Source organism: Antedon mediterranea, chromosome 9 (genome assembly GCF_964355755.1).
Source record: "Antedon mediterranea chromosome 9, ecAntMedi1.1, whole genome shotgun sequence".
NCBI lineage: Eukaryota > Metazoa > Echinodermata > Crinoidea > Comatulida > Antedonidae > Antedon > Antedon mediterranea.
In genome coordinates, this window is record NC_092678.1 from 5,943,066 (window position 1) to 5,961,170 (window position 18,105).

At 32.9% G+C, this 18,105-nt stretch overlaps 1 long non-coding RNA gene across 1 annotated transcript in view; it reads right to left on the reverse strand.

Moving 5' to 3' along the window:
• Positions 1–5,199: 5,199 nt before the first annotated feature.
• LOC140058986 (uncharacterized) overlaps positions 5,200–18,105 on the reverse strand; it is a 36,834-nt gene continuing 23,928 nt past the window's right edge. Inside the window, exons 2-3 of the long non-coding RNA XR_011847090.1 lie at positions 13,790–13,864; positions 5,200–7,192 (exon numbers count right to left, since the gene is read on the reverse strand). This is a non-coding gene — a long non-coding RNA (uncharacterized lncRNA). The remainder of the gene's footprint in view (positions 7,193–13,789; positions 13,865–18,105) is intronic.

An 18,105-nucleotide genomic window follows, 5' to 3' on the forward strand; every position in this document is an offset into this window, starting at 1 on the left:
GTTTATTTTTATATACCTTTTTAAATTATCAATTCAAACCTATGATACTGTAGGACAATTTAATACAGTACCTGTATTACCATGTTGATAATGATTTTTCTTTTATATTTTTGCAAATAGTTTAAGAACCTGTATCCGTCATATAATGTATTTTTTTGATGTATTATGTTAAATTGGATGCACCACTTCTCTGTGGGCCACCGATGCAAAGGTGTCATTTCCTAATAAATTATTATTATTATTACACTATAGAAACAAAATCTCAAATATATAAATAGGAATTAAAGGCAAGTTAATTAATTTTCAATTTCCATAATTTAAAAAGTTACTTACAATGGACAAAGCAGAGTATTTGTCATAATTAATGCAAAAATGCTTCTATTTTCAAAGAACATAATTCAACAAGAAAACAATACAATTAAAATTTATTGCATAAAAAAATTGTTGTTCAAATAATTCTTGTTTTATGATTTAGGTACGCCGTTCTGATATGTTTTTTTTGATTAAACAATGTTAAAAACAAGATGTAAGCAAGGTGAACAACCTATAGTTCAATAACATTGGATGTTAATTAAGAATTCTTACAGGACTCTAATATTGTCAAAACTTGAAAATCAAAAAGCAATAAACACGATTTCACTTTCTATTTCCGGTGGATCATATTAGATATTACATTATCAAAAAAAGTGTTGTGTGCGCAAATATGGTATTGATATTCCCAAATATGGTAGAGATATGACATCATCATGTCCATATATGGGCACATTACATTTTTTTGTTTGATAGTGTAGACAGAGCTTAACACAAAAAAATGTTACAAATATCTAGTGGTGTTCCTTGGTTTTTGATAGTCAAAAAGAAAAAACAAAACAAACTTAGTACTGTACCAGATATATAGTTGAACCTCTATTAAGGGACACCTTCGGGACCCAACAAATGGTCCCTTAATACGGATGTCCCCTAAATACAAATTGTTTACATAATTATCCATCCATTGTATATTGTTGTCTCATAGAAAGAATTCTACTGAACTCGCCAAGTGTCCCCTTTACCGACCCAACTAAGTGTCCATTTAATAAGGATGTCCCCTAAATACCAATTAGGAATAGTATTAAAACACATATTTTGTTTCAATATGATTGTCTCATAGAACTCGGCAAGTATTCCCTTAATAAGAATGAAGTGTTACAACCTTTGGTTAAAATATACAATATACTTCCTTTTGTTCATTGAACAGGAAAGTTTCTCCTAATAATGGTGTCCCTTGAAGAGGGGTTGTTAGTATTACAACATATAATGTCCCTTGCTCGTCGTAGGTGAAAGTTTCCCCTAATAATGGTGTCCCCCAAAGAGGGGTTGTTAGTATTACAACATATAATGTCCCTTGCTCATCGTAGTAGGTGAAAGTTTCCCCTAATAATGGTGTCCCCCAAAGAGGGGTTGTCTGTAATGTTACAACATATATTGTCCCTTGTTTGTTTTATGGGAAATTGTGTCATCTTAATATGGGTGTGAATATGGTGTCGAATAGCAGGGTTTCTACTCTAGTAGTATTGGAGAGACTTTTCTTAACCGTGATTGGAAGGATGCAGCTGGAAATAATAAAAGCCTGTATGATGTAAATAGTACATTTAAATGACAAATGTATAGCCTAATTATTATGCATCTGGGTTTATGTGATCAATATATACATTTGAAATTAGCATAGAAATTAGTTATTTAATATTATTCTGACCTAATTGTGGTAATATTGTTAAATAGTCTGTGTGTTACAGATAATAAATAGCAATAATTTAGTTAAGAATGTGGGTATTTTAATTTTCAGAATACAGTTTCGCTACAACTAGCATAAACACAAAAGGAACTCCCTCTGGGTTGGCTCTGCCACTGCTCTTATGACCAAACACGCCAAAGCATTCAAATAGAGCAACAAAGCGCATTAAAACATGGCAGAAGTGGGTAATTGCTCATAGTGACAACATTTAAATTTAGCAAACTTGAAATGCTTATGGGTACAATCATTCAAATTTAGCGGCGAAAATAAATGTGACATGTGCAAAGTTATGCTCACATATTTAGAAATAAAACTATGGTTTCACTGACATTATGTGATTTTATATTGATTTGTATTGATTTGTATTTGGTATGTTTATTTGTTACTATCAGCAGTGTATATAAGAGGAATTTCTGATGTATGTTTTTATATATTGGACCAAATAAAGAATAATAATAATAATATTATCTATACTACTATTATGTAATTAGTACTGTGTGGGATATTAAACAGAAAGAAGCAACCATATGTCCAGTTAATCTACTGCAGTTACTGCAGTAAATACATTTTGCTAAATCTTTAAAGAAAATCATGAAAAATAAAGATTTTTAAAATCGGACTTTGAATAGGCCATTTTGCAGTTTTAATGAAGTTGTTCACTTCCATAAGAACAAAAACGGGGGAAAAAAATTATTTCACCAATAAAAAGACAAAATAAACAGTTAAATTACCCAAAAACTCATTGTCTTCAAGACAATTTGACCATTTTTTGCTTTAAATTACATTTTCTCAGGTAAATACATTTTTTTCAGACCCAATTTTTTGTGAGAGTGAATAACTATTATGTGACATTAAAATAACATATTCAACAAAAAAATTAACAAAACATTTTTTCTAGGGGGACAATATATCTTTAACCTGTCTAATGCAATTATTTAGCAAACTTTTTCCTGGTTTATTGTTATCATACTGATTGCCTCATAAACTTCTACATTGAAACAAACTTTATATCATGTTATTAAAGTATCAAAATTGTAGTTACTGCAGTAACTGCAGTTGAATAATTCTAACATGATCCCCAAGTCAATAAAATACAGATATCCATTATTAATATCAATTGCATATTTGGAATGATTAAAAACAATAAACAAGTATAATATCTTCTCATCACAAAATAACTATAGAACAATGTTTCAACTGTTATAGTAATAACATCTGAAAAAGTATACTTTAACGTACGCAATAAATATCAAATATCTGGAAATAAAACATAATTCCATAAACTACATAGAAATAAAATACAACAAATTATCAGAGACAATGGGAATAATCTGTAATTAGTATGGCAATATCAGATAGCTAAAACCAACTGTATACAGTCAACTCTCCCAATACCGGACACCCTTGGGCGGGCATATATTTTCCGGTTTTTCGAAAGTCCGGTTTCCTGAAAACATATTTTTAAAGTCATCACGTTGTCACCGAATGCTGCCCGGTACGGTCTCCTAGCGTAGGGAAGGCCTAGGCTAGGCTATGATTGTGTCAATCTAGTTTTAATTAAATAAATACTGATAGGCCTAGGCCTACTTTATTAATATTAAGCTACAGTAATTCAATTTACCTTTTTTAAAAGTTACATTATTTACTGTACCAATAAAACATGTTACAATAGTAAATTATTGTTTCTCAATGTGTTTTTAACGGCAAAAAGGCCTACGTACGTACGTACGTACGGTGAACATAATTTCGGTCTGTTTATTGTTTTTCGTGAGCTAGCTAGCAGCAGCAGCATGGGTGAAGGGCTTTGATTGGATGCGCATGTGCAGAGGTGTCGTAATCAAATAAAAACGCCCACACCTAGACCACATGTTTTTTAAGCTCCTTTATTTTTGACGTAATTTGATAGCAATGATGAAAATTGATTAGGTAAACGAGCCAAGCAATAATGACACAATAATTAATTGGTAACATTTCAAAGTTTATTAACACTAGTTAAGTCAAGTTCATTCCGTTTACGTTTTGCCATAATGATTTCCAAATTTATAATGATGCACATTTTTAGTCCCGTTTTTAGTGAAACATTCCTTTTTAAAGTCCTATTGCAATTGTGAATTTAACAATAATTTAAACAAAACAAAGACACAGGAATGTAAATTTAACTTTATTAAAAAACAATTCATATGCTAAAAAACAGGGAGTTGTTAACAACTCCCTGCTAAAAACAATAGACATTAAGACATAGCGCTTCGATGTGAAAAAGCCCACCGCAGTTCGATACGCAACAAAGCAATTGCCGCCTCGTGGGTTAACAATGAACTGACCTGTCAATCACAGTGTAGTGCTCCATGGCAACATTATTTGATCGTACCGCGAAACGTCGCGCACTTCATGCATGGTGAGGGTATGGTTAAAAGCTTTTTAGTGAATCCGAGTCAGCGACGACGCCAATGTTACGTTGTTTTCGTAAATATTTGGAGTTTTTTAACCGTCAGTCCGGTTTTCAGACGCTAATTTTCGTGTTTTGTACTTCATAATTTGTCCGGATTCCGGAATTGGGTATTCCGGTTTTCATAATAAATTACAGTACATTTAGAATAGGGACAAATTGGGCCCTCCAAAAAAGTCCGGTTTTTCGTGAATTCCGGTTTTGGGAGAGTCCGGTATTGGGAGAGTTGACTGTATTGGCCTATGAAATATACAATACAATATCTGAATTCTAGTGTTTCAAATGCATGCATTTTTACAGCTACCTAGGGAGTTAAAATACATCTTTTGCATGTTACTAATGCATAATGATAATCCCTAGCAACACAAATAAAGCCATTTATTTAGAGTGAACTATTTTGGATGTAATCAGTATATGAAAGTCAATTTCTGTAGTCATTAGGACAATCACGATTTTTTAAAAATCAATGCCAAAGTTTTGGTCCTCTCTCTTTCATTTTTTTTTTGTGTAATGTATTATACCATATGGACAATTGTCTGAAATAAAAGTTGAATTGAATTGAATTAACTACTGTAAATAATACTTTTAATAATAAACATTTTGGTTTGGTTTCACTTTTGATGTTTGTAGAAAGAGGAGAAAAACCCCATCCAAATGTTACACTGTTCCGTCCCGTACAGTACACAATAATCTCACAAAATATAAAAGTGGATAAAGTGTTTGACCTAGGCTTATGTACTCGAAGCGCTGCAGTGGGTGGGGCTTATGTACTGGAAGCGCTGCAGTGGGTGGGGCTTATGTACTCGAAGCGCTGCAGTGGGTGGGGCTTATGTACTCGAAGCGCTGCAGTGGGTGGGGCTTATGTACTTGAAGCGCTGCAGTGGGTGGGGCTTATGTACTCGAAGCACTGCAGTGGGTGGGGCTTATGTACTCGAAGCGCTGCAGTGGGTGGGGCTTATGTACTCGAAGCGCTGCAGTGGGTGGGGCTTATGTACTCGAAGCGCTGCAGTGGGTGGGGCTTATGTACTCGAAGCGCTGCAGTGGGTGGGGCTTATGTACTCGAAGCGCTGCAGTGGGTGGGGCTTATGTACTCGAAGCGCTGCAGTGGGTGGGGCTTATGTACTCGAAGCGCTGCAGTGGGTGGGGCTTATGTACTCGAAGCGCTGCAGTGGGTGGGGCCTATGGCCTATATGATTGGCATCGGTATTGTAGATAATGGATGTGATGCATGGGATAGATTTAAAAAAAAATTCTGTCAAATGTTTTAAAAACAGATAAAATAAACATGTTTAAAACATAAAGAAAATACATCATATTCATTTATTTCATATTCAACAGCAACTCACAACTATAAAAAGAATGCATGATATTTTATTTGTCTTATTATTAAAATAATATAATGAAGATTATTTAAAAATTCCCTGCAAATTAAAAATAGGTCCCTGGAAGCGAAGCAATTTATACATTGCATTATGGGATATTTGTGAGAGGAGAGTTCGGGGTACAACATGATCCTAAGACTAAAGCTCTGGTCTATATACACTATTATACTTTAAGTGGCAAAAAACGTGATGTGCCTATATATAGACATGATGATGTCATATCACTACCATATTTGGGCACATCACACTTTTTTTTTCAAACTTATTTGATAGTGTAGACAGAACTTTAGGAATGTTATCTTCACCAGCAGCTAGTTGACAAACCAATCAACATTGCTTCCACAAATTCATCATGGTATAAGTACTTCACACTAGCCAATTCTCAGTACTGTATCTTTAATTGTCCAGTATCATAGGCAAATTCTGTAATACTGTGTTACATATGTACCACATGTGATGCCTGTATCATAGGCTATAAGCCTAATACAGGTATTAACATAATACAGGTGCCAAAACATATGTGGTACTGTATTTATAATTTTCATATGATACTGGATGGTAATGCTATATGTGGAGATACATTACAGAGAATTAGGTGATAACACTGGACCGTCACAGAAATATTTCGATAACTAAAGTCTAAAGCTCTGTTTACACTATCAAACTAGTTTTTGTCACATAAAGTTTGACAGTGTAGACAGACCTTTAGAGTCGAAAGGTTTATTTCGACACAACTGGTATCCTCATATCAAGTGTCAATTTTATATAGTGTGCTAAATAAATCCAAATTCAATTATGAAAATAATTCATAATATTAATAAATAATTAGATATTTTGGTCCATAAACATTTAGATTTTTGGTTGCTAATTATAATTATCATTTATAAAATAAGTACATTCATTAAACATATTGCTGGAAAACACAGTTATAAACATTATATGTTTATCATTCAAATATATATATATCACACAAGAATTAATATTTACACAACTTTTAAACTAAGGCACTAAAAAGCAGTCGATTACAATCAGTGATATTCCTTATGGCTTAAAAAATAATTCAGAAGTTTGATTTTTAAACAAATAAACAATTTATATATTATTGATAAGATGAACATTTTTAATTAACTTAATCATTTCGTCTTAAATTCTAATAATAGCTACAAAGCTGGAAAATAGCCAGTTAAGGATGGAAAGACCGGGATTTTCACATTTACATTTGAAAGATGCGTTTAAAATAATATATAAGTCTCAAAATAAATTATTGTAAAGATAAACTTGCCATGATTTGGTTATATAACCATACAGATTAAATAAAAAGTTACTCATCTACTAATGAAAAACTGTTAGTAATAACATGTTAACATAAAAAGAAATATACAAACCAGTCTGTAACTGAATTTAACTGAAGTTAACTGAAAGATACTATACGAGTTCAACATCTAACTGTTTTTCCTTGATGGAGGGGGATTATCCGATGCGGATTGAATAGGATTAGCTTTAATCTTGATCTTGTTGGAAGGCAAGCTGAACTTTTTCAAACTGATCTATCAGGTCGAGATGCATTTCTCGATCCAGAGTATCTACCAACTGAAAGAAAAGAAATAAAATTAATAAATTAATGAATTGAAGGATTTTGAAATTAAAAAAAAAGAAGGAAAACATTACAGTATGGAAAAAAAACAATTCTTTGTTGTATATAGTGTATTTTCCTTTGAATGGGACACTAGCTGTTGGTAACTAAAGATGGTTAATGGATGGATCCGATTCTTGTGAAAGAGTTTGAGATCTTTCTGTGATGCCTTAATGTTCTTTCGCCTTGTCCTTTGGAAGGGATATTAGCTGTTGGTAACTAAAGATGGTTTATAAAGGATGGATCCAATTTTTGTGAAAGAGTTTGAGATCTGTCTGTGATGTCTTTGTTCTTTCGCCTTGTCCTTTGGATGGGACATTAGCTGTTGGTAACTAAAGATGGTTAAAGGATAGATCTGATTCTTGTGAAAGAGTTTGAGATCTGTCTGTGATCTGCTATTATTCTTATTGCCTTGTTCTTTGGATTTGTAGACTAACATTTAGGCTTGGCTTATTTCCATGCATGTTTTTATATCTAATCAATTTAAGTTTATTTTGAATCTAATGCAATTAAATTTGATGATCGTAGTGTGTGGTAAATTCAATAACACACACAATTAGATTTGTTTCCCTTTCTTGATTATCAAAATGAATTGAAACTAACTTTAAATATTAGTTTACATTCTTTATTACAATTTCTATTTCATAAGATTTCACTTCCTACCATTTTTGACAATAGATAGGGAGGTTTCGCAACCTTACGAATACGATAACGAAAACGGATACGTTACACATTTGTGAAACCTTTGAGCTGATTCCCATTTTATATTCGTAAAGCGTATTCGTGACTACAAAACGAGTATAGTTTTTGATCTATTTTGCACATTTTGCATTTAAATCAGGAATGATTCATGATTATAATATAATTATATTTTTATTGAAAGTATTTACTAAAGTAATTTACTAAAATGCCAGGTCAATTTTGATAAATAGCAGTTTTTAAAGTCCTCACTCGCTTTGATGTTACGCTAGGCCTAGGCAGCCAAGCACCAAGCAACACGTACCTGCGCTTCGCTCAAATTAGACAGGCACTCAATATTTCGTTGCCATGCGAAACAGATTTTTACTAGCTTACGAAAAACGAATACATGTGCGTGACGTATCCATTTTCGTTATCATATTCGTAAGATTGCGAAAACTCCCTATTATCTCACACTTTCACCAGAAAAAACAGAAATATTGGATATTTTTGCAGATCTCTAAAAATGCCACACATGCCACTTTCATCTCCCTAAAGGGTTCCTTTGCCAGCAAAGAATGAAGATGGACCAGTACACCAGTAACCTTACTACAGATGCACCAGGTTCTCACTTGTTCACCAGAACTATGATTAAGAAACTGTGAAAATGTCTGATTATTTTTTTGCGACACCCCTATCATAACCACTCGGCCATGAATTAACATTCTTATTCAAACGACCTGTATTGCTATGTATAAAAACATGATTGACTCAGCAGAATAAAAAGTCACTTTACGAACAATAAGACAGTCTTCAACAAACACAATATACAGATGTTTCTCCAATCATTAAAAAAAAACAAACATGAAAGCTGTTAAATACATCATATTAACTACTGTAGGTTGATACAAATGGTCATAATGTATATTAATGCGATTGCAGTTTAATGCTTATATCTATTGACATATCCTTTGTCATCAGACATGGTTACATAGTCATTACTACATCCACGACATTTTAAGGTTATTGTAACGTAACAAAATAAATGCATGTATCTGTTAGTCTCATCCCCACACTAAGAAGGGTAGCTATTTAAAATGGTTACCGCAACCATTTAAACACATCATCAGATTAACTGGGTTGAACCAAACAGTCAACATACATTAATGCGATTGCAGTTTAATGTCGCATTTAACGCTTATTGATGTATCTTTTGTCATCAGAATCGTTTCATACTATTACAACATTCGCGTCTCTAGTTTGGGTTCATTCTAAGGTCCTGCATCTATCGTCAAACTTGTAATATAAAAACACATACATATCCATCTGTATATCTGTTAATCTCATAAACTCCGAATAGGGTGGCTGTGTATTTGATCTCTAAACTTGTCTCTCATGATCATGTAAACATTATTCAACTGAAATTACTGCAGTAAATGTAGAAGTGTATGTAGAAGTAACAGTGTGTATGTTTACAAGAGTGATTATTAAAGCTTTTTCTGGCGGAAAAAGCTTGCTAAAAAAATTAAAGGTTAAAGAGTTATACTGCAGTAACTGCAGTACAACAATTATGACATGGACTCTTACAGGATGATGGGATACACATGCAAATATAGTTTATCACTAAAACATATAGTGAAAGATAATAATGATGAATCTGGCTTATTATAGCTTACATTATACCCCATTTGCGAGATTGAAATGATGATTGAAATACATTGTGAATGATATTGATGGCTTGTCTGTGCATTTAATGTTTTGGGGAGAATCTGGCTTTCTGTTATTGAAACAGAGATGAAGGAATGATGGGTAATAGGTGGGTACATGGGAGAGGTGGGGGGGGGGGGGGAGGAGGGGAGTAGTTCATTTCAATGCTGCCTTATCCTTCCTTTCTGTTTGACAGTTTAGTGTCCCAACCACTCAACCACCACAATGCCTAACAATATAACAATAAGGTCAAATTCCTCTTAATATTTTTAACTATATACTATAAACAAATCTTTAATTATCGGTAATTATAATGCTATATGATAAAGTCAATGGTGTGTAACACGCATCACCTGCTATACCAATCTAAAATTATTATATTGCTTATATCTCATTAATTTTATAGTATTGCCTGATCTAAATTTAAATTAAAGACCACGGGATATTAATTCACTGCTCTTTTTTCAAATGAAAAATTAATAGTCACTATATGAACAAGGCAAGCCATAGACTATATGCTTTAAATGGTTTATAACTTTCAGTTACAGATCAAAGATAGACAGGGAAAAAATCCATTAAAAAATTTTGTTTAGCAATATTGCTAATCAAACTGATTTTTAAGTTGAGAAACATAGTTTTGTATTGTATTTTTTGCTACACAATTTTAGAAATGTGTAGCAATAAGGTTGTTTTGTATAGCTTTTTGCTATGCTACACTGGCGAAAATGTTCCCTGATAGAGGGAGCCTAGACATGAAGTGTTGAACATAACAATGTTAAGATTATTTTCATTCCTTGAAATCCTGGTTGTCTTATTTTACTTGGTTCCACTTCGTAAAATATACGGCTTTACCACGTTGAAACACCGGTTCTCGTCAGATCACCGAAGAAGTTAAGCGACGTTGGGCCTGGTTAGAGCGTGGATGGGAGACCATCTGGGAATAGTGGGTGCTGTATACGGAGCTGGGGTCCTGTTAGGCATTTGAAATCAGCACTGCTGACTCTTATGGCAGCCCCTGCATCTAGTATCTGCCTCAGACCTCTGGTCAAGGAGGGCACTGGACGAGAGAAGCCCTTGATCAATGTTAGGACCAATCAAGGTGCTTTAAACAGTCCTGGCTTTGTTTGTATCAAACCTGTTAGTGGCGGTAATTATCGCTGTTGGTTTCGATTAAATAAAAAAAAAAAAAAAAAATAGACCTGTAAACGAAAATATTCTCCCCAATCAGTGAATACAAACCACTACTTGTATAATATTTCAACACCATCCTTCTTTTAACATTAAGCAACACATGAAAGGCAACTAAACCTGATAGATTAGATTCTCTTTTTAACATTATACACATTTTAGCTGAGGATTTAAGAACCATATCTGAAGTAATTTCCTAGCCATGCTAAAATCCCCCTAATCAGAACACATCAAAGGCAACTAACCTTGATAGAAAAATGTTGATCAGGTCAGGAATACACCAACAACATTAATATAAGTTGATAACATTGAATAATACAAGTGGATTTCAAGGGACGAAAAGTTTATACTACTATTAGAATATGGTTCAGTCGCAGTGCGACCGGGTGTTAATAGCCCATGATTTCCAATCTGAAGGTTTACGATATAATCTGGAAAATCCAGATTTATCTGGAATTCATTTATAATGGCACTTTTGTTACATTGCATTGGCAGTTGATATAGTCAGCTTTAATATACATCAGCTATAATAATAAGTATAGAATTTATTTTTTTATTTTATTTTTTTTTAAATTTTATTTAATTTAATCGAAACCAACAGCGATAATTACCGCCACTAACAGGTTTGATACAAACAAAGCCAGGACTGTTTAAAGCACCTTGATTGGTCCTAACATTGATCAAGGGCTTCTCTCGTCCAGTGCCCACCTTGACCAGAGGTCTGAGGCAGATACTAGATGCAGGGGCTGCCATAAGAATCAGCAGTGCTGATTTCAAATGCCTAACGGGACCCCAGCTCCGTATACAGCACCCGTTTATTCCCAGATGGTCTCCCATCCAAGCTCTAACCAGGCCCACGTCGCTTAACTTCAGTGATCTGACGAGAACCGGTGTTTCAACGTGGTAAAGCCGTATTATTAAGAATAAAGTTAAAGAAGTTAGTAATTTGCAATATAGGTTTGTGTCTTCTTAAGATGTTACACAATGAGAGATTGGAAAGTCAAAAAATTAACATAAACATCGACCATGACCGATCACAGAAAATTCAAATAAGATAATGGGAACGGCAACATCTTAGTCATACTACAGTATGTCTGGGCTGGTGATGGGCACACATGTCAACACTCCCATTTTGGCCAGCATATATCTAACTTATCTCTAGCACAAAATCGTGCTCCAAGTTTACATTTTGTTTTGGTTCTTTTTTCCACAAAAGAGGGTGATTGTAAGCTAGTTTGACAAATTCCATCACTTCCGCTGCTAGTGTCTAGTTTGAAAAGGGTACTTCAGCAAAAAGAGGTATAATTAATACAAACCATCGCACAAAAGCAAGACTATTTCTATCAACTGCCGAAATTCAGAATATAAGAGTATAAAGATAAGTGCCACATAGAGAAGGTTGAAGCACTATATGACACAATACTTTATATAATATGGGTTTCTTTATAGGATTACTGTAATTAACTTCTGCCCATCCATTATCTATGATTATACTATATTGCTATACGACTAGGGATAGATTACACTGTAAAATGGCAAAGTACTATTAAAGAAAATGGATGACCTACTTATATTTATAGCAGGAAAAAACTTTGAAAACATTTCAAATTTGTATATTGAAAATTGACAAGATGATACCTCAACATAACTCAACATGATAAATTCAACAAGATGATAAAAAAGATGATAACTCGACAACAGCATAACTCAACAACAGGATAACTCAACAACAGGATAACCCAAAAATGGGATAACCCATCAACGGGATAACCCAACACGGGATAACCCAGCAACAGGATAACCCAGCAACAGGATAACCCAGCAACATGATAACCCAGCAATATGTAACCCAGCAAGATGATAATAATTCAACAAGATGATATAACTGAACCAGGATTATGAAACTGAACTAGGATAATGAAACTGAACTAGGATAATGAAACTCAACAAGATGTTAAAACTCAACAAGATGTTAAAACTCAACAAGATGTTAAAACTCAACAAGATGATACAACTCAACAAGATGATACAACTCAACAAGATGATACAACTCAACAAGGTGATACAACTCAACAAGATGATACAACTCAACAAGGTGATACAACTCAACAAGATGATACAACTCAACAAGATGATACAACTCAACAAGATGTTAAAACTCAACAAGATGTTAAAACTCAACAAGATGATAAAACTCAACAAGATGATAAAACTCAACAAGATGATACAACTCAACAAGATGATACAACTCAACAAGATGATACAACTCAACAAGATGATACAACTCAACAAGGTGATACAACTCAACAAGATCATACAACTCAACAAGATGTTAAAACTCAACAAGATGTTAAAACTCAACAAGATGATAAAACTCAACCAGGATGATAAAACTCAACCAGGATGATAAAATTCAACAAGATGATAAAAATCGACAATATGATAAAACTCAACAAGATGATAAAACTCAAAACACGATGATAAAACTCAATAAGATGATGAAACGCAACAAGATAACTTAACAAGATAACTCAACAAGATGATAAAACTCAACAAGATGATAACTCAAAAATATGATACCTCAACAAGATGATACCGTAACAATATGATAACTCAACAATATGATAACTCAACAATATGATAACTCAACAATATGACAACTCAACAAGATGATAAACTCAACAAGATGTTAAAACTCAACAAGATGATAAAACTCAACAAGGTGATAACTCAACCAGATGTTAAAACTCAAAAAGGTGATAACTCAACAAGATGATAAAACTCAACAAGATGATAACTAGACCTGGATGATAAAACTCAACACGATGATAACTCAACAAGATGTTAAAACTCAACAAGGTGATAACTCAGCAAGGTGATAACTTAACAATATGATAACTCAACAAGATGATAACTCAACAAGGTGATAACTCAACAATATAACTTGATAGTGTGAAGAATATCTAAAATATTTTACTTACCGCTTTTCTGTCCCTGTCTGCATAATTATAAAGAAGTTGTAGGGTACTCAGATGACTGAACTGATTTAAGAAATTCTACAAAAAGAAAAACACAGACAAATTTATTATTTTTCACATGCTTATGAATATTTATTTCATTTTCAGAATTTATTTAAATAATCTCTTCTATTGAAATTTTTATTTGCTTTAAATATTTGAAGAAGATTGAGCTGCTAGAAATATTTAAAATGTGCAAATTGAGAGTAATTTAGAAAATATTAAATGTCAAATGTTTCAAGGCACTCCTCGACCATACTATAGTTCTGGCGATAGAAAGTCTTCTTGGAGTTACCCATGTACTGGTCCATCTCAGCTCGTGTCATGGACAGAAGACCGAGTGCCTTTTGGTGGCAGCTTAACACAAAGCAACAAAGGACACAAGTCTGCCATGAATAATTTGACCAATCATGACGCAAGGGATCATCCAAACTGTCGCTTGTAATTGGTCAAATCATTGCATGGCACCTAAGTTGTTGCGTTACGTCCTTAGGGAATCTTCACGTGCAACTACACTCGGAATGAGATTCTGTCAGTAAAGATGATGATAACGATGATGATGGTAAATATTTAATATTGAAATTTATAATAAATGCAGTTTTGAAATTACATGGCCAATAGAAATAGGTTATTAGGACATACAATAATGACATTATATTGTTTCAACATCTATATTATTATGAATAAATAATCAAGAAACAATCCTATAAATTAATTCTACAGTACTTGTAATGAATGTATCTATTGTATTCTAAGCACTGATTGTTTAATCTTTTATTCATGTATCTATGAGTCAGAATTAATAAAGTAAAAAGAAAGGTTTAAAAACAAAAACCAATTGAATTCGTATTACTATCAAGAACAAACTAAATGGACTTCATTGTAATTCAATTGCTTCTCTGTTATAGGTTAGTTTTAAATAAATTTAAATACTTTGTTTTAAAAAATCAGAACAAGTATGCATTTGAATACTTTCCATACATCATTTCTAAATATTGAAATTTGAATATACTGTTTGATGATTTACAAATTTTGTTGGTTGCCCATCAGACCATCTGACCATTTTAATTTTTGTTGCCATGCATTTTTGGTTGCACGGGTTCAAGAGCAACTGATTTTGCGAGCCTAGCTTTTGGAACACCCCAATTCAAGGTACAAACCTCCTTATCAAGAAAACTACTCTCATAAAATAGTTACTTAATAAAATAACAAATGACATCTCAAACAAAAACAATAGCAATGACATTTTGACAATGAAGGCTACCTCGCCATTAGCAACACATTAATATACATATTATGATTTAACTTTGAATGACTGAATTAGAGCATATACATGTAGATTTTAAGATAATAAATTATTTGGAATTTAATTCCATGTTTTACTTAAATAAATTATAAAATTAGTAGGCATATATTAATTAGTTAATTCGCAGGCAGGCAGTAAATTATTTAACAAACATTGTAATGGTTTTTACAAAAACGATTAATTTTACTTACTGAATATTTTAGTTTTTAGACAGCATAATTGTGTTATAAAACAGTATTTTATATACAATTATTGTTCAAATAAATCAAATCAACAAACTAATTGTTGTATTGTATTAAAACTAAAACGTACTTACAGTTACAGTTAAATTACTGGCTTTAAATCACAATATTACATATGGAGTAACAACCCTAAAACTAGAGGAAGACAAATCTGTACTACTCTAAAAAGTGTACCTCCAATTAAAGACCACTTTGGGAGCCAGATTTTAGCAGTAATTTTCTTCAAATTTCCAATAGCTTTTCTACACCAAAAATGCTTTAATTTCAAAAGTTTATTTTAAAGTGTTCTTGGAAGAAAAATGTGAAGGAAAATGTTCAGTTGAGTCTCCAATACCATGGTCCTTGGTCTCTAATTAGAGGGAATCTTCAATTAGAGGGAGCAGTTTTTTTAATGGTAAAATGTAGACAATCATTCAGAGTCGCGGGTCAGCAGTCTTTAATTGGAGGGAGTTGCATATAGTTTCAATGACACCTTCAACAAAAACAATGCAAAGAAGAATGCAAGACAAGAATGACAAAAAATGTCAACTATAATTTTTAATGTCGCTGTAATTTTCAATGTGAGAATTTTAATCCTTATGGCCTTTTGAAATTTAATTTGACTTCTTAAATTAGAATTCTGGGGATATTTTGTACTCATGTCATTAAACACCCAGCGAAGCATTGTAAAACCACAAGGGAAGTGCACTAAAGAATATTTGATATATGATCAATGTATTGAAAAAGTTGAGTTTTATTTGAAATGGTGACATCTAGCCGAAGTAGTATAAACTTAGTGACAATTAGCTGAATTATAACAAAATTGACTTAGAGTGACAACTAACGTAACTGGTGACAACACTAGTAACTGAACTAGTGATAACTTGCTGAACAAGTGACAAATAGCCAAACAAGAGTGTCAAGTAGCCATAGAAGTCACAAGTAGCAGAACACAACTAGCCACAATGACTGGTTAACCTAGTGACTAATACGCCACCTAGAAACAACTAGTTGGAAAAAGTTACAAGTAGTAACTAAACAAGTAGCCAAACAGGTGACAACTATCTAAACTAGTGACAACTAACTGAACTAGTGACAACTAACTGAACTACTGACAACTAACTGAACTAGTGACAGCTAACTGAACCAGTTACAACTAACTGAACTAGTGACAACTAACTGAACTAGTGATATGTTTTTTAGGAACAAGTCAAACTACACGCTGCCAATCGGAACTACTAGCAACTGGCCGGAATAACGAAAAAGAACACACATTTTTTGTTGCTTTTCTTGACATTATTAGCAAGTACAGAAATAAAAAAATGAGTGGGTAGAAAATGGGCGATGATGATGAGGAAAGAGATATCATTAATTCCAATTGAACTTGGTAATTAATTTTTATCATTATACTATCATAACTGAAATACACCAGTATAAATCAATGTGTATAAATGGAAATGTAACAAAAAGTGACGTACATTGTAAAGGTCACAGGTCGCTTGTCTCTCAGTCAGTTAATCATTTTATAATGTTATTGATTCACAACATTATTGCATTCAGAAAAAGAATAACTGTTGTGCTTGAGTGTATTGCTATTGTAATAATTCAAAATGGTTGGCATTTCAAAAAGAAAAAATCTTATGCAATCTTACATTAGTACTCTTGAAAGTGTGGTTGTCAGAAATAAAAATGGAAAAGAACCGAAATATGCTTTTTGTAAAATAAGCTCCACGCATTTATTTACATCAAACAAATGGGGCCTTCACTTGATATTCAAGTTTGTTACACAAGGGCTCAGACAAAATACATTCTAAGCAGTCAATTCAAATGATGGGAATGATTTCGAGGAGAGAATGCATCAACAGGAAAAAATGTCTGCCGTAAGTCTTACGTACGAAACAGATAGCAATTGCCAGATGAGATGGAACATATCAAGGAACAAAGAAGATAAACAATAGAAAAAAATAAAAGCAAACTGGAAAGTACTAATAAAGGCAGAAGTAACTATAATTATATGGTAACAACAAAATAAGGAACAAGTTTATACACTGCAAACTGTCCACTTTGCACATAACATATTCACAAAATCCAGTTATACGTATACTGTATGTCTCATTTCTTGTCCTAATAATAACTTTTGTATTTTCAATCAAGCAAGCCTTGAGATTATACTACCCTACATTAACCATGCATTCGAACATGAACAATTGAAGAAACACTAATTAATATAGGAAATTGGAGTATGTAGATCATGTATGTTATTAGTATTGGAGTCAGTCTGCCTCTTAAATTAAAATATTCTCAAATCAGAATTTGTGAGCCTTGACTTTCAAATGATGACATTAATGGTTATAATGATTTTCATTTTTTTGCCTTCTGTTTAAAGTTTGTAAGCATTACTTATCAATTTTCATTAGAAAGGTTAACAAATATTGATATTTGAATTCTTCTTGTCTCAGAAAACAGAGTTCTAACCATCTTTAGCTCAATAGTTTTTGCAATCTTAATTGTAATATTTAATAAATCTGGTTGATGTTCTTGGCAACAAAAACCTCTCCTAAATGCCAAGTTTTATTGTGAGACTGATGCAAATCCTTTCAAATTTATGATGCACTGTTTTTTTTTTGCTGGTCGTATTTTTTTTCTGTATCAGCAATCTATCTATCCAGCGTCTACTGATGGATTACAAGAACAGACTTGCACATGTGTATGTGCTTCTTCACTTTTTGCAGCAAATCCACATTCAATATTAA